A 22,988-nucleotide genomic window follows, 5' to 3' on the forward strand; every position below is an offset into this window, starting at 1 on the left:
GTGAGCTGATCCAACCATTCTGAAAAACAATTTGTAACCATGGCCAAAGGGCTACAAAAAAGTGTATACCCTTTGACCCAGCCCTATCACTTACAGGGATGTATCCCAAAGAGATCATAAAAATGGGAAAAGGCCCCACATGTACAAAAATATTTATGTCAGCTCTCTTTGTGGTGGTTAAGAACTGGAAATTGAGGGAATGGCCATCAATTGGGGAATGACTGGAGAAGTTGTGGTATATGAATGTAATGGAACACCATTGTGCTATAAGAAATGATGAATAGTCATACTTCAGAAAAATCTGGAATGACTTATTTGAACTGATGTTAAGTGAAATGAGCAGAACCAGGAAAAAATTATAAATAGTAACAGTTACAGTGTGAGAGGACTGTTTCTGATAGACTAAGCTCTTCATAGCAATGAAAGTACCTAAAACATCCCCAAAGGCAAAATTCCATCCACATCCTAAGAAAGAATTATAGAATCAGAACACAGAATGAAATAGACTTTTTCTCTTACATTATGTTTGTTTTCTTCTGATGATTGCTCCCTTTTGGTTTAATTCTTTTATGCAACATGACTAATGTGAAAATGTGTTTAATATGGATGCATGTATAGTACACATATAAGATTGCCTGTCATCTTGGGGAGGGAAGAAAGATGGAGGGGTAGAAAACTTAAGACTTATGTAAGTGATTGTTGAAAACTGAAAATAAATTAATTAAATATTTTAAAAATGGTATCATAAGAAAGAACACTTTCATCTATGGAAACTGATATGGCTTCTTTCAAGTGGTGTCATTTGAAGTGAGTCTTAAAGAATACGGGATTTTTTTAATTAGTAGAGATGGCAAGAGGAGAGGCAGCTATAAGCATGAAGTATAAAAGCTATATTCCTCATGTACTTTACTTTTCATCACCTTTCTCCATGGGGTTTTCAAAGGGAGGATTAGAACCTTTGATGTGAGTACTTCCTGAGACCTATTCGAGGCTGCTCACCCTTCTTTGGTGACTACCTTTTAGTGAAGTCTCATTTGTGGTTCCAAAAAGTTGTAGCAAGTGCATGGGTCCATACCATATGAAATACTCTTGGTAAATAGATTCAAGTAAGTTGAGGATAACCAACAGACCTCTATCAGTGAATTAGAGGAATGTCTACCCCAACTCTATGAAGACTCTCCCTGTTGAACCGTTATGGAGGCTACTGAAGCAGTTGCCAGAGAGGGCTTAGAGATTGTTCAAACATCAAAGATGCTAAGGTGATCTGCTGTATTCAGGGTCATTGACAGCCATCCTCAATTTTTTATTGTCATTGGATTTAAATGTCTCTAGAGTAACTAGTGAGGTCAATGATTTTGTACAACTCTGCCTCACATATCCATTTCACTCAAAAGTCAAAGTGTCACCCTCATAATGCCATTTCTTATTTTCAGAAATAAAGAATGAAAAACAGCAAGATAGTTAAAGGTAGAAACTATGCTCAAAACTTTCACTGATTTTTGACCCCTGTTTATTCAAGTTCAACTTAGTTTAGAAAGAGAAGCAAGTAATTATGCATCTTCCTTTCATGACAGGCTTTACATGACTGGGGTCTTTTATATTCAAGGGGGGGGGGTGTTGTATACATGATAGCTTCCTGGTACCAGGAAATCTGTTTAATTAAGTTCCATTTAATGTGAATCTCATAAAGTGGTCAGATTGCTTGAATTTTCACTGAATATTACTTTTGGGGTGGAATCAGTTACCCTATTTTATGTAATAATTTCAAATAGTGTATATTTAAATATATGTAGGAATTTCAAATTTATTATTCACACAAATCTAGAACTACTTTTATCTCTAGAAAATTTTGAGATAAATAACTTAAGGAGTAAGACTGATAAAAGACTCTCAACTGAGAGTAACCCTGAGAAGAGCTAAAATGATCTAAGGCTCCTTAGTGAGTAATTTCATGAAAATGGACAAACCAAGATGGGATTTCAGAATTAACTAAATATTCCTTGAGTACTGAGGAAACAACAGCCATGTCAATCAAAACTGCCAGGGAGGGAATCGGAAATAAACAACATATAGCATAAAACCTGTGATATTAGTCAAACAAGGAAAAGAAATGACAACATAAGAATGTAGTCCTTAGTACTTAGGACTATAACATAGGAGGATGAATTATCTATGAACGTTGTACTTGTAGCTATTGAGAACCGTATCTTTATTATGACATTTAGAAAGAAAAAGTAAAAAAAAAAATCATCTGGAAAAATTAAAAAGGTCCAGAATATGAAGGGAAATAGAGAAAAGAAATGCAAGGAAAGGTGACCTAGACTTACCAGATCTAAAACTGTATTATAAAGTAGCAATCATCAAAACTACTTGGTACTGACTAAGAAAAATGGTGTTGGATCAGTGGAATAGGTTAGATACACAAGACACAATAGTGGATGTCTATAGTAATCTACTGATTGGTAAAGCCAAAGACTCCAGCTTCTAGCATAAATTTTCATTATTTAACATAAATCTGTTGGAAAAACTGAAAAATAGTATCTTACGCCATTTCATGGAAGATACTAATATAAGGTCAAAATGTTTACAAGTCCAGACATAAAAGATGAGAGAATACAAGCAAATAAGAGGAGGAAGGAATAGTTTTCCTGTCAAAACCATGGAGAAGGGAAGAATTTATGACTGAATAAGGTAGAGAACATTAAGAAATGCAAAATGGATATTTTTTATTGCATTAAATCAACAGGTTTTTGCACAAACAAGCCAATGCAACCAATATTAGGAGGGAAGCTGAAAGCTGGGGAACAATTTTTACAGTCAGTGTCTCTGATAAAGCCTCATTTCTCAAATCTATAGAGAATGAAATCACATTTATAAGACTATAGGTCATTCCCCAATTGATAAGTGGTCAAAGGATGAGCAGGCAGTTTTAAGTTGGAGAAATTAAAGCTATCTATGGTCATATGAAAAAATGCTCCAAATCTCTATTGATTAGAGAAATGAAAATCAAAGCAACACTAAGGTACCACATCACACCTATCAGACTGGCTATCATGACAAAACAGAAAAATGATATATTTTGGAGATGTGGGAAAATTGGAACACTAATGCATGGTTGGTGGAGTTGTGAACTGATTCAACCATTCTTAAGATCAATTTGGAACTGTCCCCAAAGGCCTATAAAACTATGCTTAACTTTTGACTCAATAATACCACTTCTAGGTCTGTATCCCAATGAGATGACAAAAATGGGGAAAGCACCCACATGTACAAAAATATTTACAGCTGTTCTTTTTGTGCTGGAAAACACTGGAAACTGAGGAGATGCTCATTAATTGGGGAATGGCTAAACAAGTTGTGGTATATGGAATGTAACTGAACATTATTTTTCCATAAAAAATAGTGTGAATGTAGACTTCAGAAAAAAATGGAAAGACTTGCATGAATGGATGCTGATTGAGGTTGCTAGAAGAAAGAGAATATTGTACACAGTTACAACAACATTGTGCAATGTCTATCTTTGACAGATTTAACTCTTCTCAGAAATACAGGATCAAAGGCAATTCTAAAATACTCATGATGAAAAGTACTATACACATCCAGAGAAAGAACTATGGATTGTCAATGCAGTTCAGATCATACCATTTGCTCTCTCTCTCTCTCTCTCTCTCTCTCTCTCTCTCTCTCTCTCTCTCTCTCTCTCTCTCTCTCTCTCTGTCTTTCTCTCTCTCTCTTTCCTTCTTTCTTTGGTCCTAATTCTGCATTATAGCATGACTAATGTAGAAGCATGTTTAATATGATTGTACATGTTTAGTCCAAATGAGATTTTATGTTTTATTGGGAAGGGAAGAAAGGAAGGAAGAGGAGAAAATAAGAACTCATGGTCTTATAGAAATAAATGTTGTAAACTAAAATGAAATAAACAAAATGACGGGGGTCGGTCCTAGGCGCCTGGGCGGATAGGGGCCTCCCCGGGAGTGGCAGCCCACCAATCCGAGGGAGACACGGCTCCCATAGAGGAGTTGTGACCCCACGGGATTGGTCGGGTGGGCTGGATCCAATCGGGTGGTAGGCCTCGCCCTCGGGGCGGGTTAGGATGGCAGCCCGGAAGAACCTCCCTATATAAGACAACGCCCTGAACTGCTCGGGGGACTCCTCCATGCAATAAAGCTATGAACCTCCTGCGCATTGCCTGATTATTGCCTGCCGCCGTGTCCCCCGGGGTAGGCCCAGAGACGTCCGAAGCGGTGCCCACCGAAGGGAGATTCTCACTCGAAGGTCCCGGGGACAGACCCGGGACAACAAAATTTTAAAAAAGAAAATGAATAGGAGAGAATAAACTGAGGAATAGAAATGTGACATGGCAACTGAGAAGTATTTCCATTCAGTAGTCCTTAAAAGCACCCTCAGGGTTGTCCCAAAAGAGCCTCCCTTGAAAAGGTCCCTTAAAGGATTACCTTATTCCTTTTAATAATTCACAATTTAAGGTGTACTTTGGGGGATACTGTATGTCTGAATATCAGTAAAGGGCATCTGATGTTGTAAATACATATACAGATACATATAAAACACTTATTAAGCAAATTTTTTGTTTATTCAAAATCAATATAATCTGTAAGGGGCCTGAGATTTCATTAGTATAAACGATTATCAGCTGAGAAAGCCCCTTTTATACATGCAGATTGACACGTTTTTATGAAAGGTAAAGCCGTATAAAGCTGTCTGAACGACTGAGTGTTAATGTGACTGATTCACTCAGGGTCATATAAGCAGTATGTGTTAGAAGAAGGATTTGAACCTAAATCTTTCTCTCTACCTACTAAGATATACTGCCTCTTATTTTATTGAAAATGTCAATAGATTTACCATAAAGTCTTATTGAATTAAAAAAAGTTAGAGACATAATTTATTTGTAATTTGTTATTTCATCAATAATTACAGCATTTTAATACAAAGAGTTCTGTGGTACTCTCAAATGCTGAAGACCCTCATTGTGAGGAGAATGAAACAAAGATGGTAGAGACTTGCTTGAGCTCTTTCTTAAACCACTCCAAATACCTGTAAAAAATGACTCAACAAATTCTAGAGCTGTTGAACCCACAAAATGACAGAGTGAAACAAATTTTCACCCAGAGATACACTGGAAGGTCAATAGAAAGAGTCTATCACAGGAATGGAAAGTTGTCCAGCATGGGCCATACTGGCACAGACAATTCTGGAACAAGCCTCAAGGGACTGATCCACTGTCACTTGGCATGGTTTCCAGAATTCTCAACCCACAAATGCCAAAGAGAACATAGAAGATCTGTGGGAAAACTATTTTGATACTGAGTGAGAGAGGGGCAAGAACAGGTAGTAACAGTAAGAGTGGCAGCAACAGCAGCAGCAGTGACAGTTTCCAGAGCTACTGGCCCTCAGAAGGTGTGGGCACAGAGTGTCTGAGCAGAGGGGAATTGCTGGGATCTCTTTGTGAGTGATGACCTGGGTTCTCTTGTTTTGCCCTGTTTAGATCTGGGTCTCAGTCTTGGGGGGGGGGGAGGCAGGCCTGGAATGCTGATGTGGCAGAGCTTAAAGGAATCTTGATCACAGTTCCAAGGCAGAAGAGAGCTTGTGGTAACTCATAGACCAGAAAACAGACCAAGAAAAGAGTAAATACCTCTGCTTTGATCATACCATATAAGAAGACCTGAAAATTTATAGGTCTTTAGAAGTATCTCTAAAAACAGCTGCACAAAACCCTTGGAGCTTGGGATAGTACAGCCACACTTACCCATCCCCCACCCACTGGAAGCAGAGTTCTGACTTGACAAAGACTTAGAAAGTCACATATTTGGGAAAATGAGCAAACAGTATTAAAACAACTCAGACTACATAATCTTACTTTTGTGATAAAGAAGATCAAAACATTTGACCAGAAGAATATAACAAAGTCAAAGCTTTTACATCCAAAACCTCTATGAAAAATATGAATTCGTTGCAGGCCATGGAAGAGCTGAAAAAGGATTTTAAAAATCAGGTAACATAAGTAGAGGAAAAATTGGGTGGAGGAACAAGAGTGATGTAAGAAAATCATGAAAAATGAGTCAAGAGCTTGCTAAAAGAGACTCCAAAAATTACTGAAGAAATTGACACCTTAAAAAATAGAGTAACTCATATGGTAAAAGAGGTCCAAAAACCCAATGAGGAGAAGAATGTCTAAAAAAGCAGAATTGACCAAATGGAAAAGGAGGTCCAAAAGATTACTGAAGAAAATAATTCTTTCAAAATTAGAATGTAGCCAATAGAAGCTAATGGCTTTATGTGAAATCAAGAAATTATAAAAAAATTAAAAAAGGAAACAAGAGAATTTAAAAATAGGAGACAATGTAAAATATCTCATTGGAAAAAAAAAAAGAAAAGAAAAGAAAAACACTGACCTGGAAAATGGATCCAGGAAATAGAACTTAAGAATTGCTGGACTACCTGAAAGCCAGGGTAAAAAAAAAAGAAAGAAAAAGAAAAAGAGCCCAGATATCATCATTCAAGAAATTATGAAGGAAAACTGCCCTGATATTCTAGAATGAGAGGGTAAAGTAGAAATTAAAAGAATTTACTGATCACCTGTTGAAAGAGATCCCCAAAGGAAAACTCTTAGTAATACTGTGGTCAAATTCCAGAGTTCCTAGGTCAAGAAGAAAATATTGCAAGCAGTCAGAAAGAAACAATTTATGCATTATGAAAACACAATCAAGATAACACAAGATCTCGTGGCTTCTACATTGAGGATACAGAGGGTTTAGCATATGATATTCCAGAGGTCAAAGGAGCTCCAATTAAAACCAAAAATCACTTATCCAGAAAAACTAAGTATAACACTTTAGGGGAAAAATTGATATTCAATGAAATATATGACTTTCAAGGGTTCATGCTGAAAAGAGTAGAGTTGAATAGAAAATTTGACTTTAAAATATAAGAATCAAGAAAAGCATGCAAAGGTAAACAAGAAAGAGAAATCACAAGAGGTTTGCTAAAGATGAACGGTTTACATTCCTACACTGAAAGATGATGTTTGTAATTCATGAGACCTTTCTTACTATGGAGGCAGTTGGAGGTAAAACACAAAACAATATTTTATATACATATATATATATATATATATATATATAATATGTGTGTGTGTGTATAGATATAGATATATGGAGAGGAAGAGAGAAAGAAATAGTAAGAGAGAGTGTGGGAAGGAAGCAGAGGGGCACAGGGTGAGTAGAATATGAAGGCATGATATCTACAAAAACAAATGATTTTTTGAGAGGAGACAGGAAGAGAGAGAATGGAGTAAATTAAATCACATAAAATAAGAAAAAAAAGTTTCTAAAATGGAAGGGTAATCAAAATGTATGCCATCTTGTGGTAGGGGTAGACAAGAGATGGGGAGAAAATTTGGAACTCAATGTCTTGCAGATGTGATTGCTCAAAACTAAAACCAAATAAATTAATTACCAGAAACAAAAAAAAAACCAAAAGACCCTCATGGTGATGGGGTCATAGCTTATATGCTCTTGGAAGAGGGTTATTCCTGAGAGTGGTAATCAACTCCAATTGGTAAACAGTTAATGAGAGAATGAATATTACAATGAGAAACTGAATCTATTCTAATGAACTTTGATTATATCATTTACTTCTAAGTTGCCTTAACCTTGGTAAACTATTGAAAGAATTTTTCCCTGACCCAAGACTGAACAGGAAGGAGTTTGACCTTAGGTTGGAAGTCTGATCTAGTTGGTGGAGGTGGACTACCCACATTGAAGAGAATGTTAATCTTGTCTTCCATCAATCCTGTCCTTGAGAGATGGGACAAAGAAAAAAGACAGGGGCAAAAAGCTGGAGTCTAACCAATTTTAAAAATTGGCTATTAATATGAGAGAAATAATTTCTCTCAATGAACATTTATGTAAATAATGTAACCAAGTGAAGAAAATAATATTGGTTTAAACAATTCCTCTACTCTGTGTGTTCTAGTAACATCTCATTTCAAGAGTGAATTTAAAGACGGTTGAGCATAACACAATTATGTATATATATATATATATATATATATATATATATTATTCAGACTAAATCATTTCCTAATACTCTAATATATGGTTTCTTCATTTTCAGTGAATTGTGGTTCTCTTAATTTTCTTAGTAGTCTGTGAAACCTATTAATGCTTTTTCAGTATAATGTTTTCAACGATGAAAAATAAAATACATAGCATTACAGAGAAAAGTATGTGTGTTTTTCCCCCATTAAAGGTTCCATTTTTTTGATTCCTTCATACTATTTTTCAATTTTTTTAATAAAACATTAGTTTGCTGACATTGTTCATTCTCATCCTTTAGAAAATGAAGTATTCCATGAATAATGGACTTCGCACTTCATTGGAATATAATTGGGAAGGGGAAGAAAGATACACCAGTATTTGAAAAAGTCCCAAATACAACCTAACCTATAATGTTTCAAGACTTAAAGAAAAAAAGCCATCCTGTATCCATTGTTTTTCTTTAATACAAATAGCTTATCTTTCATTAAAGTAATTATTAAATCTATCCAATGGAGTGCTAAATAAGAAAAAAATTTGCAATACATTATGTTGGGGGTTCATTGATCCATAGAACCTTCATCCATGCCATTTTTCTGGCAACCTAATGAATTCCTATGCATAAAGAGGAAAAAGCAGCAACAAAAAAGTTAATTCTAATGCATACCACTGCCAATAAACTCCAGGATTAGTAACTTACAGATGCAACATTTGGTCAGTCTAACTTCATTAGAGAACGGGGGATAGGGAATGAAGGGAACAACTCCTCCCCCCCATACACACATACCCATATGCATATACACATATATTTAAAGATTGACTGTATGCTTTTCACTTATAGTTCAGATAATTTTTTTTTAAAGCTAGGAGAGAAAAGTCTTTGATATGAGTGGTTACTGACTCCTGTAATAAAAGGTTCTTATTAGTGACAAGTTAAAATTGAATACAACATATAATTACTTCAACAGTATGATGGTTTGTTCCATCTGTGTCTATCCACTAATAATGTAAGCAACAAATAAAGCTGTTATTTGAAGTAAATTACCCATCATTTCTCATTCCAAATTAAAAAAATAGCATTGCAAAATGTTTTTCAGTTTTTCTATTACTGAAATATTGTTAGTAAAGGTGGTTCAGTAAAATAAGGAATTTAACCACTACTCAGTTCCCCCTCCCACCCCTGCCCCATGCTTTGCTTCAGTGTGCTTTTTCCCTTGTTCACATCCCAGGTATTATTAAATAAGGATGAAAATCCAATTTATTGAAATATAAATAGGTGCAGTCTCCTGACCTGTCTACCACTGTGGGAGAAATGAAAGAAAGAAGGAAAGGTTGAAAGAATAAAAATAAAAGAAGGAAGGAAGGAAGGAAAGAAGGAAGGAAGGAAGGAAAGAAGGAAGGAAGGAAGGAAGGAAGGAAGGAAGGAAGGAAGGAAGGAAGGAAGGAAGGAAGGAAGGAAGGAAGGAAGAAGGGAAGGAAAAGAAATAGGGAGCAGGAATGTAGAAAATAAATACTTATTAATTGCCAATTTTATTCCAACCATTCTGCAAGCATTTTAAAAATATTATCTCATTTGATCTTTACCACAACCTTCAGAGGTAAGAGTTTTGTTAACCTTATTTTATGCTTCAGGAAACTGAGGGAGACCGAGGTTAATTAACTTATCTATGTCATTCAGCTAATTTTTGTCTGAGATGGCATTTCCCTGGAACACACTTCCTTTTCTCCTTGTTTGCTTAAATCTTTGTCTTTCAGTGTTAGCTGAGCTGCTGCTTCTTTCACTTAATTTCTTTTCCTCTCCAGCTTGAATTGAATTTTCCTATATTATATTTCATTTGTTTAGAACATTGAGTTACAGTAAACAAGCAAGCAAGGAAACCGTGCCCCTGTATCAAAATTCTATCTCTTGTATTTACTAGATACAAAATCATTAATATCCCTGAGCCTCAATTGTCCCATCTATAAAACGAGGGGTAGAGAAGTGGATAGATGGACCCTGAGTTCTCTTCCAACTCCATATCCTATATCATTAATGCAGTGTTTTGCATAAGTTTGATGTAATAAATGTTTCATCAATCCGTTCATTCATCTTTCTTTTTGCTCTAATTTAAACATTTAGCTAGTATTAGCAAAATTGGTAACTTCATTCAGAACAGAGTGTTTGTTATCATCTTAGTGCCTTATACAATTCCTTATACATAAATTTATAGAATTTAATTGAATTTTGTAATCATAATGTTGGAGCTGGAATGAATCCTAGGAAACCTTTAGTCTAACCTCTTTTTTGTAGACAAAGAAAAGTAGACCTACAGAAGTTAAGGGATCCATCCAAGAGTAGAGAACTCATAGAAGAGTCATGAACTGTATCAAATTAGTTTCAATTAGACTGAATCAAACTAAATATTCTCATAGAAATGAAGTCATCAGATAAATGGAGAAAATAACCAGCTCTAGGTGAGGTGGTAAGAATAATTCCCCTTAGCACTGTTTATGTCTGTTACTACCTTGTCATTATCTCACAGCTCTAATCCCATGGATAGAGGATCTTTGCTCACACCAAGTGATCCATAGAGCCATTAGGGGAATGTAAACCTGACACAACAACAGCTGTTCCATGATAGTAGAGCTAACAACAGGTAATGAAGAAAAAAGCAATCTATTTTAAAACTTTAATTAACAGCTACCAGAGATTGAAAAACTAAGATGTTATTATTGCTACATGGGTAAGTGGATATACACCATGCTATTTCTATTGAATGTTTCAATGAACACCTTCCTCCATTATAAGAGCTCTGTCCTAAGGCTTGTCTGACACCCGTAGATATTTAGTAATTTGAATTGAAGAGTCCTAACAATGGTAAATGAGGAATACATGATTTTACTCATAATAAATTATGTTCCATATGAATGACTATTTTCTCATCACCAACTAACATTATTTTTATTACCTGTATGAAACAATCACTCCCTTTCCTGTTATAATAAATACTTATTTTCACCTATCTTTTTCTTTACTATATTTTGCAACGAGACTTTATTAATAGGACAGATCCATTATCTCTAGATATCAGTAACTTTATATTCAATTTTTACCTAGAGATTTGCCATAGATATATAATCAATTTTCAATTTAGCCCTATGGTAAGGCCTATGTGTCATATCCCAGTTGGGTCCATCCATTCTCTTTCAACCTGCACTCATATTTGAAGGTGTAGCTGCCCAGAAAAGGACATCTACTTTATAGCTACACTCAAACTCTTAGGTTAAAGTTAGATTTAACTCTATTATGAAGCTATATATACTTCACCTAACACAACTGTTAATTCTTCTGTCTTCACTTAATATGATTCTTCTTATAGAAAACTGCCCACCTAACACCACACAATTATAGCCAAAATATATTCATTTAATTAACAATAAAGTGAAAACAATAACAATAATCATAACATGAAAGTTATTCATGTAAGGCAAATGTAAGAATAACAAATATAACCCAATCTATATTTAAGCTTGGATGGCACATGTTAAACTATGCAATTAGAGAGGCACATACAAAAGGACACCCATTTTCTCAGGATAACTCTATACTGTAAACATAAGTTTCATGAGTTTATTCACACTGATCCTCACCAATCTCCCACTAGATAAATTTCCTTCTCTTTTACTCTCAATATTATGAAGCATGGACAAGCTTTTAACTAACCCTAAAGAGCACAGGTAAGGTGTTATGTTATATAATTGTATTAGCTAGGTGGTTCCCTTCAGAGAATTGTAAAGTTCAACAGGGTAACTTTCTGGACAATGCAGACAAGCCCAGCCATTTCTTCACTTACTATATTTCCAATAAGTCTATCTAACTGTCAGAAAAATACATAGAAATTCAGCTTTAAAGCCTACATTTTACTTTTCTTCTTTCTCCTTTCACACAAATCAGAGCAGCAAAGAACAACAGACCACTGGAGAGTTTACCTCTCACAGTGCAAAAGGAGAAAAAGAGCAATTCATCTGTGTTCCATTGAGAACCTTTTTCAAACCATGCAGAATTGAAGGTGCAAACCTTGTAATCCTATTTCTGAGCCTTTGAATTAACTCCATAACTGCCTTTACTTATCTGTCCAGTGTTGCGTCTGAGGTTATTCTTGATGACTCTAACCAATTTTTCACTTCTTTAAATGGCTCAAATCAGAAGCTCTTGGTTCTCAATGATTTACCTTTCCTTTATAAAGTTAAAAAACTCACAAAATATTCCTGAAGAAATCTAGACCAGGTCTCCCTACAATGATATTACAGGTTATAAGACATGATATGATCAATAATATATACTTTTATAGACTCTTAAGCTTTAAAAATGATCACGTGCAAATGAACTGAGATATCTGAATGCCTGACAGCCTCAGCCATTTTTAAGTTCAAAAATGTATCCACTTAATAACTCAAGCCTCTGGAAATTGCTTCCAAATACTTACACTTTGTATAATTCTAGTTTAAAAAAAGTTTCACTAGAGTTCCTTTTAGCAACCAAAGTATTTACTTACAAAAAGGCTATCATTTTATTTTTTTCATCCTTTGCAAGATAAGTTAATTTATTTATTTTAGTAAAAAAGTTTATTTCCCACCCCTTTTGGAAGCAAATATCTTTACTCTAATTAGAAAACTGTTTCTTTAAACACAGATTTGTGTAATTTTCTTTAATTCCTTTTTTCCTCATTTCAAACACCAAACTCCTTGCCTATTTTCAAAACAGAAATAATTTACTCTCTTCTCAAGTTCATTTATTCCTTTTTTTCTTTACAGAGAAGTATTTTTATGTTTCTTTTCAGCAAATCATGGTTAACATAATTGAGATTTAAATCATACTTTAGGGTTTTCAAAGTCTCTGAATAATAGTATCTCATTTTATCACCCCAACGACTCTGGAACACAGCTTCTATAATTTTCTTCCTTTTTACAGATGAGAAAAGTGAGGTAGAGTTTAAATGACTTGCCCCAGTTCACTTAAAAAGAAATATCCCAGGCTAGTTTGAACTCAGACCTCCCTTACTCCAGATTTGGTGCTCTATCTATTACACAAAGGTGTTGCTTTACTTTAAGCCATGCTTAATGATTTTACTAGATATAATGGATTTCTTCAAATGCCAACACTTGAGCATTCTTTTTATTTTTAGACTCTGAGATGTTGTAGGCTTATGACTAGAGAAAACTTAAATTTTCTTTTTACTTTACTTATTTAAATGAGAGTTTATATTCTATTATCTATACCTTCCACTGATTGATTGTGTATTGCTTGTTTTACTTAATTCTATTGAATTCAACCCAGACCCACAAATTCAGGAAAGGCATTGACAATCTAAAACAAGTTTGAACATATTAGAGCAGAAATATTTAGGAGACTCAAAAATATAACACAATTTATGTGAAAAAGTAATAAATGGAGATAACATAAAGAGGGTTAATCATGGTCATTCAAAAATATCAATTTAGATTAAATTTCTTTTGCTTCATTTAAGAGGGCAAACCGTGAAACGTGGAAGAAGTAAATTTAGGGTTGTAATACAAGCTCCTTTGTTCTCTGCAATATCACATTCCAAGCCCTCTTACTTGTCCTTTAATGTGGAAGCTGCTTCACCTTGTGCAATCTTGAATGTGGTTCCACAATGTTTGAATTGTTTCTTTCTGCATGCTAGCAATATTTTCTCATTAGACTGGGAATTCTGTAATTTGGCTATAATATTTCTGGGAGTTTTCATTTTGGAATTTCTTTCAGAAACTGATTGGTGGGTCTCTTGATTTCTATTCTACCTTCCGGTTCCAGGATATTGAGACAGATTTCTTGACAACTTCGTGAAATAATTTTTCTAGGATTTTTTGTTATCATGCCTTTCAGGTCAACCAATAATTCTTATATTATCCCATTTCTAAGTTAGCTATTTTCCGAATGAAATATTTCAAATTTTCTTCTATCTTTTCCTTATTTTGATTTTGTTTTATAGTTTTGTGGTATCTCATGAGTCATTAGCTTCCACTTGCCCAATTCTAATTTTTGCAGAAAAAAAAAATAGTGAACTGTTTTACCTCTTTTTCCATTTGGCTGAATCAATATTTTAAGAGCAATTTTCTTCAGTGAGTTTTTGTACATCTTTTCCATTTAGGAAATTCTGTTACTTTAAGGTTTTTTTTCTTTTGTATTGTTTAATTACTCCTTTTCCAAGTTTTTGTCTCCCTTTCCATAATTTTCTTTATTCTCATTTAATTTTCTTCAACTTTTCTTATTTGATTTTGGTATCTTTTTTTACCTCTTTGAGGACTTTTATTTTGGGAGGAGGGGCTGAGACCAACTCACATTTTTCTTTCAAGCTTTGCATTAGTCATTTTGACTTCATTATCTCCTTCTGAATTTGTGTCTTGATCTTTCCTTTCACCATAGTAACTTCCTCTTATCAGGTTCTTTTATGTTTATTGTCTGCTTATTTTTCCAGCCTATTTCTTGATTTTGAATTTTATGTTAAAATAAGGATCTTCTATCAAGATGGAGAGAATTCTATTCCGAGCTTCAGTACTTTTGTGCTGCTGTTTGCAGTTTGCTCTGGGGATCTCTATGTTCTTGGTGCTTTCAAAATGGTGTGGTCTAAGCAGAGGTGTAGTAATATTCTCCTGCCTGGGGCTTTTATCTTAAGGAGGAAGAGATCTTCCCAGTACAAACACTTTTCCTGGTCCTGGGACTGTGACCAGGTCATCTCTGCAGTCATATAGCTAATAGACTGTCCAGTCTTAGAATTGAGACCAGGGTGACTACTTCTCCATGAGCTACCAAAAATACTTTTCTTCACCCTAGAAACCCAATCTAGGTCCCTTCTTCCTTTTGAATGCAAGTGCTATTGCTCTTTTTGATTCTGGTTCTATATAGTCAATGAAACAGTGTCCAGAAGGCAGCGCCCAAGAAAGGGTGCACTAAAATCTCCTTCAGATCTTTTACACACACACACACACACACACACACACACGTATATATGTATATACAAGTATATAAGTATATGTATATATGTGTATATATGTATGTCTATGTATATATACATATGTCTATATATACTTGTATGTGTATATATAGACATATATATGTGTATATACATTTATATTTATATATATATACAATTTTCAGTTTTCAACATTCACTTCCAAAAGAATTTCAATTCCAAACTTTCTCCCCATCTCTCCCCACCCCAGGACAGAATGCATCCATCTACCACTTCCTCTAGTTTATCCTCTCTTCTATCATCACCCAGCTTCTTCAATTCCCCTCCCCTCTATTTTGCTGTAGGGCAAGATACATTCCTATACCACATTGCCTGTACATCTTATTTCCCAGTTGCATACAAAAACAATTTTTAATATTCATTTTTAAAGCTTTGAGTTACATATTCTCTCCCTTTCTCCCTCCCCACCCACCCTCATTGAGGAAGCAAACAATTCAATATAGATCATAAATGTGTAGCCATGCAAAACTCTTCCACAATATTTATGTTGCAAAAAAGATAACCCCTTTGCCTCTGTCTTATTCTGCCCTCCATTTATTCCATTCTCTCCCTTGACCTGTCCTCCCACAATAGTGTTTGCTTCTGATTATCCCTTTCCCCTATTTGCTTTTCCTTCTGTTATCTTCCCTCTACAATGTCCTTCCCCCTTTTTTCCTGCTGGGTAAAATAGATTTTCATACCCAGTTGAGTATGTGTTATTCCCTTTTTGAGTCAAATCACATGAAAGTAAGGCTCATTTATTCCCTTTCATCTTCCTCCTCTTCCCCTCCATTGTAAAAGCTATTGCTTGCCTCTTTTATGTGAGATGGTTTCCTACATTCAACCTCTCCCTTTCTGTTACTCCTAGTGCATTCTACTCAATAGTAAATTTCATTCTTTAGGTATTCTCTTTTCATATTCAGAAATTATATATTAGGGAATAAATTACATATGTATGTATATGTGCACACATGCATATATGTACGCATACACTGAAACTACCCAAATACTGAAAAAAATCTCATGAGTTACAAATATCTTTTCATGTAGGAATATAAACACTTCAACTTTAATGAGTTGCTTATAGTTTCTCTTCCCTGTTTACTTTTTCATTTTTGTCTTCATTCTTGTATTTGAAAGTCAAATTTTCTATTTAGCTCTCGTCTTTTCAACTAGAATGCTTGGAAGTCCTCTATATGATTGAAATTCCATTTTTCCCTGAAGCATTATACTCACTTTTACTGGGCAGGTGATTCTTGGTTTTAATCTTATCTCCTTTGACTTATGGAATATCATATTCCAAGCCCTTCAAATCCTTAATGTATCCTGATTGTATTTCCATGATAATTGAACTTCTTCTTTCTGATTTCTTATAACATATTCTTCTTGACCTGAGAACTCTGGAATTTGGTTACAATATTCCTAGGTTTCCTTTTGGGGTGTTTTTCAGGAAGCAAACAGAGAAATATTTCCATTTCTATTTTACCCTCTGATTCTAGAATATCAGTAGTTTTCTCTGATAATTTCTTTGAAGATGATGTCTAGGCTCTTTGTTTGATCGTGGCTTTCAGGTACTCCCATAATTTTTAAATTATCTCTCCTGGGTTTATTTTCCAGGTCACTTGGTTTTCCAATGAGATATGTCACATTGTCTTTTATGTTTTTCATTCTTTTGGTTTTGCTTTATAATTTCTTGATTTCTCACAATGTCATTAGGGTTCATCTGTTCCATTCTAATTTTTAAGGAACTATTTGATTCAGTGAGCTTTTGGACCTCCTTTTCCATTTAGTCAATTCTGCTTTTTAAGGCATTCTTCTCCTTATTGGCTTTTTGGACCTCTTTTGCCATTTAGCTTAGTACATTTTTAAAGGTGTGATTTTCTTCAGCATTTTTTGGATCTCTTTTAGTAAGCTGTTGACTGATTTTTCATGATTTTCTTGCATTACTCTCATTTCTCTTCCCAATATTTTTTTTTCCTTCATCTCTCTTACTTGAGGTTTAAAATTCTTTTGACCTCTTCCATGGCCTGAGACCAATTCATATTTTTTATTTGGAAGCTGTGGATGTAGGAGTCTTGATATTGCTGTCTTCCTCCAGTTTCATGCTTTGATCTTCCTCATCTGAAAGAGTGGAAGAAAATACAATTTCACCAAGGCAGTAACCTTCAATGGTCTTATTTTTCCCCCTTTTGGGCATTTTCCCATACAACGATTTGACTTTTGAGTCCTTTGTCAAGTGGAGAGTATGCTGCCTCAAGCTTACAGTTTTTGTGAAGTTATTCTCTGAGATACATCTGGGGACTTGTCAGTTTCCAGTTCCTCCAAAGTGGCACAGTTAAGGGAGAAGTGCTTACTCTTTTCCTGGCCTGTGCTGTGTGGTCTGTGAGAAACCACAAGGACTCTTTTCTACCCTGGAACTGTGAGAGGGATTTCCTCCCCACAGCTGCCACTGTCTCCATCATGCTAGTGTGACTTCTAACCCCAGGACTGCCACTCAGGACTGCCACATAGATCATTTCTTCAATTCACCAATGGTCTGTAACCTGAGAGCTCCAGAAGTAAATGCTTCTGGGCAATAGTTGCATCAACCTTGGGGCTGGGACTGGGACTATCCAGCAATTTCACTCCCCTCTCAGTGAGGTGAATCAGCTTTTTAACTGACATTTGAAGTTGTCTTTGGTGTTTTTGGTTTGAGAAACTGGAAACTGCAGGAGCTGCCTCTGATTCAGCCCCCTGAATCCTGTTCCAGTCCCACCTGTGCTGTTGTGGGCCGCACTGGGCTTTCCTAGGCTCTGAGCTCTGTGAGATAAATCCTTGCTATCAGCCTTCCAGTTTGTCTTGTGCTGGAAATCTGTTTTGCTCTGTTATTGTGACTTCTACTGCTCTATAATTTGTTTAGAGTCATTTCTATAGGTATTTTAGGGGCTTTGGGGGAAGAGCTTGAGCAGATCTATGCTTCTACTCCACCATCTTCATTCTCCCTCCATACCGGTTTTCTTACCCACTCACCATTCATGGGCTGAGAGCTCCTGGAGCTGCTGCTGCCAATGCAGCTACTCCCAGGACTCACTGCTTGGCTGGTGATCCTGCTTGGGCAGAGTGATCAACACTGTGATTCAAACTCAGCTACTTCCTCATTGAGACAGACCTTTTCTGTCAATCTACCAAATTTTGTTAGCCAGGAAAATTAATTCATCTGACTCTTTGTTGATCTGCTATTTTTAGAATTTGATTTGAGGCATTGTTTTAGATTTGTTTGGAGGGGAATTTGACAGACTCAGTTGAAATATTTTCTCCTCTGTAATTTTGACGTCTCAATTTTAAACAATACCTTCTTCTGTCTCTGATCATGTAAGGAAGAACTTCTTCCTTGGGTTAAGGGAGTGACCAAATGAAGGAAAGGAGCCCTTGATTGTTTTTTCTAAATGTGATAGTGTCTTTCCAAGAAACCAAGAAAGATTTGAGATATCATCAAAATATAAGATATCTTGAATTCCTTTTTGAGGATCAAGAATGAAGAATATATTTGAAAGGATTGCTTAACCAAAGAATTAATGGTTTTAAGAAAAGGGTACTCTGAAAGTGTGCTAAAAATTGAGGTTATTTTTGATTTGATGAAGGAAGCTCTAGACATTTATTCAGTCATGACTGTGTATTTGAGAAATTTGTATAGCACTTCTAAATAACTTACATATTAACATCTTCCAATATTTTTGTAAGATAATCTTATAATATTTCATGTTATAAGAAATTATGGACTATAAGGGAATTTTGTCAGTTTGGACTTTTCTCTTTCTAGGCAGAAATTCCTAGATTTAAAAAAATCATAAATTGATTTAAAATATGTTTCACAAGTTTGTGACTATAACATAGGTTGTAGTAGTAGTAGTAATAGTAGTAGTAGTAGTAATAGTAGTAGTAGTAGTAGTGGTAGTAGTAGTAGTAGTAGTAGTAGTAGTAGTAGTAGTAGTAGTAGTAGTAGTAGAATGGTAGTAGTTGTAGTCATACTAGTACTAGTGGCAGTAAAAATAAAAATTTCTGTTACCCTACTCAGATTGCTCTGATTAAGATTTTAATATCCTAAGTGATAATAATTAGCACAGACTTAGAAAAAATGATAATTCCACTAATTCTATTGTCTTTCCTCTCTCTTCCCTGCATCAAATCTTTGAAAGGAATATGGTTATTTTTTTAATGTACTGAGACTAGATTGCAAAATTTGTGTAGAAAGATAGAATTTTCATTTATAAACAAATTTTCAGTCATTGTCTCTAGTCCAAGTGTGGTACCAATATCTTTAAGTTTTTAGCTCTTTATTGACTTACTCTTTGGAACCTGTACTCACACAAACAAAGCTGAGAGATTTTGTCTAATTAAGAGGAAGGGACAACCACAGCCAAAAACATTTATTTACAACTCCATTCTCAGGGTCCTAAAAGTCCTGCCTGAAGGAATAGATTCCTACTACTGAGTACTTTAATTCTTTAGTCTCTTATGTGTTCCTTATTTGTATATATACCAGTCATGATATTAACAATGACTCTTTCAATAAAATATACTAAATAATAAGGAAGAAATAAAATAATCATAAGACATTCAAAAAAATTGAAAAAGTGGAATAATTTAAATATCTCTAAATTTCTGCCACACCTCTCCAGTCAAAGAACACTAAATATGTGGGAATAAATGGGTAATTGTCATACTCTTATTGAGCTCAGCAGCTAAGCCAATGAACTGGTAAACCCATATGTTCACAGCAAATCATTACTCTGTATGACATGTTTGTTGTCCTCGATCTCTTTAAGGAATAATCTATAGTGTGTATTACTTACTGGGCAAAACTTCAGTACTATTTAACATTGTATATCTAATAAACTTCTAAATATTTCCATTAATATATGAAATAGAAGTCTAATAGATTACCACTTTGTTCAATGGATATTTTGGTGGCTGAAAAGGGCAGAAAAATATTTATATTTGAACAACACTGACAAAATCACCTAGTGAAGAAACAAAGGTTTTCTGATATAGTTTCTCCTTCAAGTTCTCACCATTCTCCAATGGGGCTCCTTACCAAATTCTTTTGGCATACAGATCCCCTGGCACAGTGCTTGGGAATTCTATACTCTGTTAGGAAAGCATGTCATCATATTTCACAGCAAGGGTGATGCCACACCTATCTCTACCTTCTACTCCTTCCTCTCTTAAGTGATAGAGGTCAAGAAAGAGCAAGAAAAGGAACAATGAGAAATTTTCCTTCATTCAGAGGGTAGATGGTAACAGAATATTAAAAGTCAAGTCTGCTCTTCAAATATAACAGAGAATAGTGATTTCCTAACAATCACGTTCCAGTAGCTACAGTTCAATCTTCACTTATCTCTTCACTTCAGCTGCAAAGCTTGCCTATTAGTTCCAGCTTTGTCTTTCTGGCTCTGAATTCTTTTTTTTCTGGGTGCGCCTTCTGTAGGCACCTTCCATTTCTTCTGTCACTTGGCTTATTCTGATTTTTCCTATTCTAAGAATCTTTTCCTTAATCATTTTAAGTTCCATAGTTCAATGCATTTTTGTGATTTAGTGAATCACCTCTACCTTAGGATGTGAAACTCTACAAATAATCCACCTTTCTGCCATTTGTGATTCTAATTCACATATAATCATCTTATAGGCTCCCAAAAGTCATATGACATAAAATTTCTCAGTTATATCCTTCAAAATGTGGAAACAGTCATTTTATAAATCATCTGCCAAACTAAATTTCCCCGCAACCATCTATTACCTCAGACATTAATCTGCCTTCAAACAGGTTCTCTCAGTTCATTTATCTGAGGGATACTTTTTCTTAGATCTGTGTAAATCCTTAAGAATTTTTATCTGAAGATTTTTATTACCCAAAGTTGATTTTGTCATTACTATTTTTACATAAATATTATATATGCTGTACCTTTTAGGAACCAAAATTAAATATAAAAAATCGGGAATTTTTTTAAGCTTCTGTTTCATTTATTAAAGGAGAACCATATGAAACTTTACTTTTCTACTTATGAAAATTGAATTGACTTTGTTAGGGCCCATTTTCCTGAAATGCCTTGAATTTTAGTGCCTTGCATTTATCTTGTATTTATTCTTTGCATATTGGTTCTATATACTTAAATATGTAGCTTTTCCCCTCATGATACATAATATAAATTCCTTAAGAGTAGGGACTGCTTCATTTTTCTTATATATTTGTCCTCAGTACATGAAATAGAGTCTAATAAATAAGTTAAGTGATAAACATATGTTAACTGATGTGACTTTTGACTATTTGGCTCAGTTATCAAATGGCTTGGTTTCAGGACCCCATTTCACTATGTATAATCATTAAAGAGCCTCCAAAGAATTTTAATTTATATGAATTATCTCTACTGATATTCTCTTTATTATAAATTAAATACATTTGTATATTACAAAAATATTTTTGAGTTTTCAGGCCTCCTGAGTTTTGGCAAAGACTAGGAGTGTCCCTATCACACTTGGAGAACCTGAATATTTTTTTGGAGCAAGTTTCTTTTTCTTTTTTTGTCTCTTTTATCATTTAACCAATTCTTTTTTTTCTTAATAGTATTTTTCTAATTACATGCAAACATAGTTTTCAATCTTCTTTTGATGTTCAGGACTCTTTTCTCTTTCTTACTAAATTTTCTGTATGTTTTGTGACTTTTAAACTTAAACTTTTTTCCTGGGACATATGGGGAACTATCCCAAACTTTAGAATCTAGGGACTTGGGGTCTACTAAATGGCTTTACCTTTCAGGGATGCAAGTGCTTATGACTTGATCACTGCACTGGGGCTGGTCTGCCCTAGTTGCACCTTTTTTGCTGGCTTCTGGGGTTCAAAATTTGTCTTTTACATGAGGCCTAGAGGCCTCACTGTTAACCTGCTATGACAGAACTCAAGGGCCTTAGTTGCTGATCTCTACTGTAGCAAAATATCTGCAGCTAGCTTACCTGGACACTGTCTACACTTGGCTCTGCGTTTCTTTTATCTAAATGAAATAGACCTTTCCTGAAGTCATTCTAAGTTACCATCAGCTCAAAAATGATTTCACTTGTGAAATCATTTTGTGGCTTCTGTTGTGCCAGAATCCATTTAGAAGCTTAATTTAATGTTGTTTCCAAGGAAAACTGGGGAGAACTCAAACAACTTCCCAGCTTCTCTCTGCCATCTTGACTCCACTCTCAGATTAAGTCAATTCTGATTTTTGAACAATTATTTTCTTCATCATTTTCTACTTCTCCCCTCAAGCTATTAATACTCTTTTCATATTTTTCCTTGCCTCATTTCTCCTTTCCATCATTCTTTTTTTCATCCCTCCTTCATCTTTTCCTTACTGGCTTGCTTCCTTCTTCCTCCTCTTTCTTTTTTCATATTTTCTCATATTCTTAATGTATTCTCTACTACTCTTACTTAATTTTTAAAATAATAGTTTGCTCTATATTCCACTCAGTAATTCTTGTTTGTCTTATGTCTAATTTCATTTTTCTTTGCAGCTTTGCTTTTGGATGTTTTCACATTATTGTGTTCTACAGTGCCTGTGTATTAAGCATTTTATGGTTAGGTTATTTTTCTTTTTATTTGCTTGTATTCCCTGCCAGTTTATTATTTTGAATTTTTCATTAGTGTGAATCTTTCCTCATATCTAGGGGAGGGGGATATCTGACCTAAGTTTTTGCCTCTTCTGTCCCTCTGCTCTTTTGACAGCTGAGTCTGGAGATCTGTAAAATTTTGTTTCTTTCAGAATTCTGTCATAATCATAACCAAATCATAGCTAATGCTTATTATTTTTAATATTTTCAGGCCGTGTGCTAAGGACTTTACAACTGCTATCTCATTTTGTCGTTATAACAACACTTTCAGGCAGGTGATACTATCCTATTC

Source organism: Notamacropus eugenii, chromosome 7, assembly GCF_028372415.1.
Source record: "Notamacropus eugenii isolate mMacEug1 chromosome 7, mMacEug1.pri_v2, whole genome shotgun sequence".
In the NCBI taxonomy this organism is placed as follows: domain Eukaryota; kingdom Metazoa; phylum Chordata; class Mammalia; order Diprotodontia; family Macropodidae; genus Notamacropus; species Notamacropus eugenii.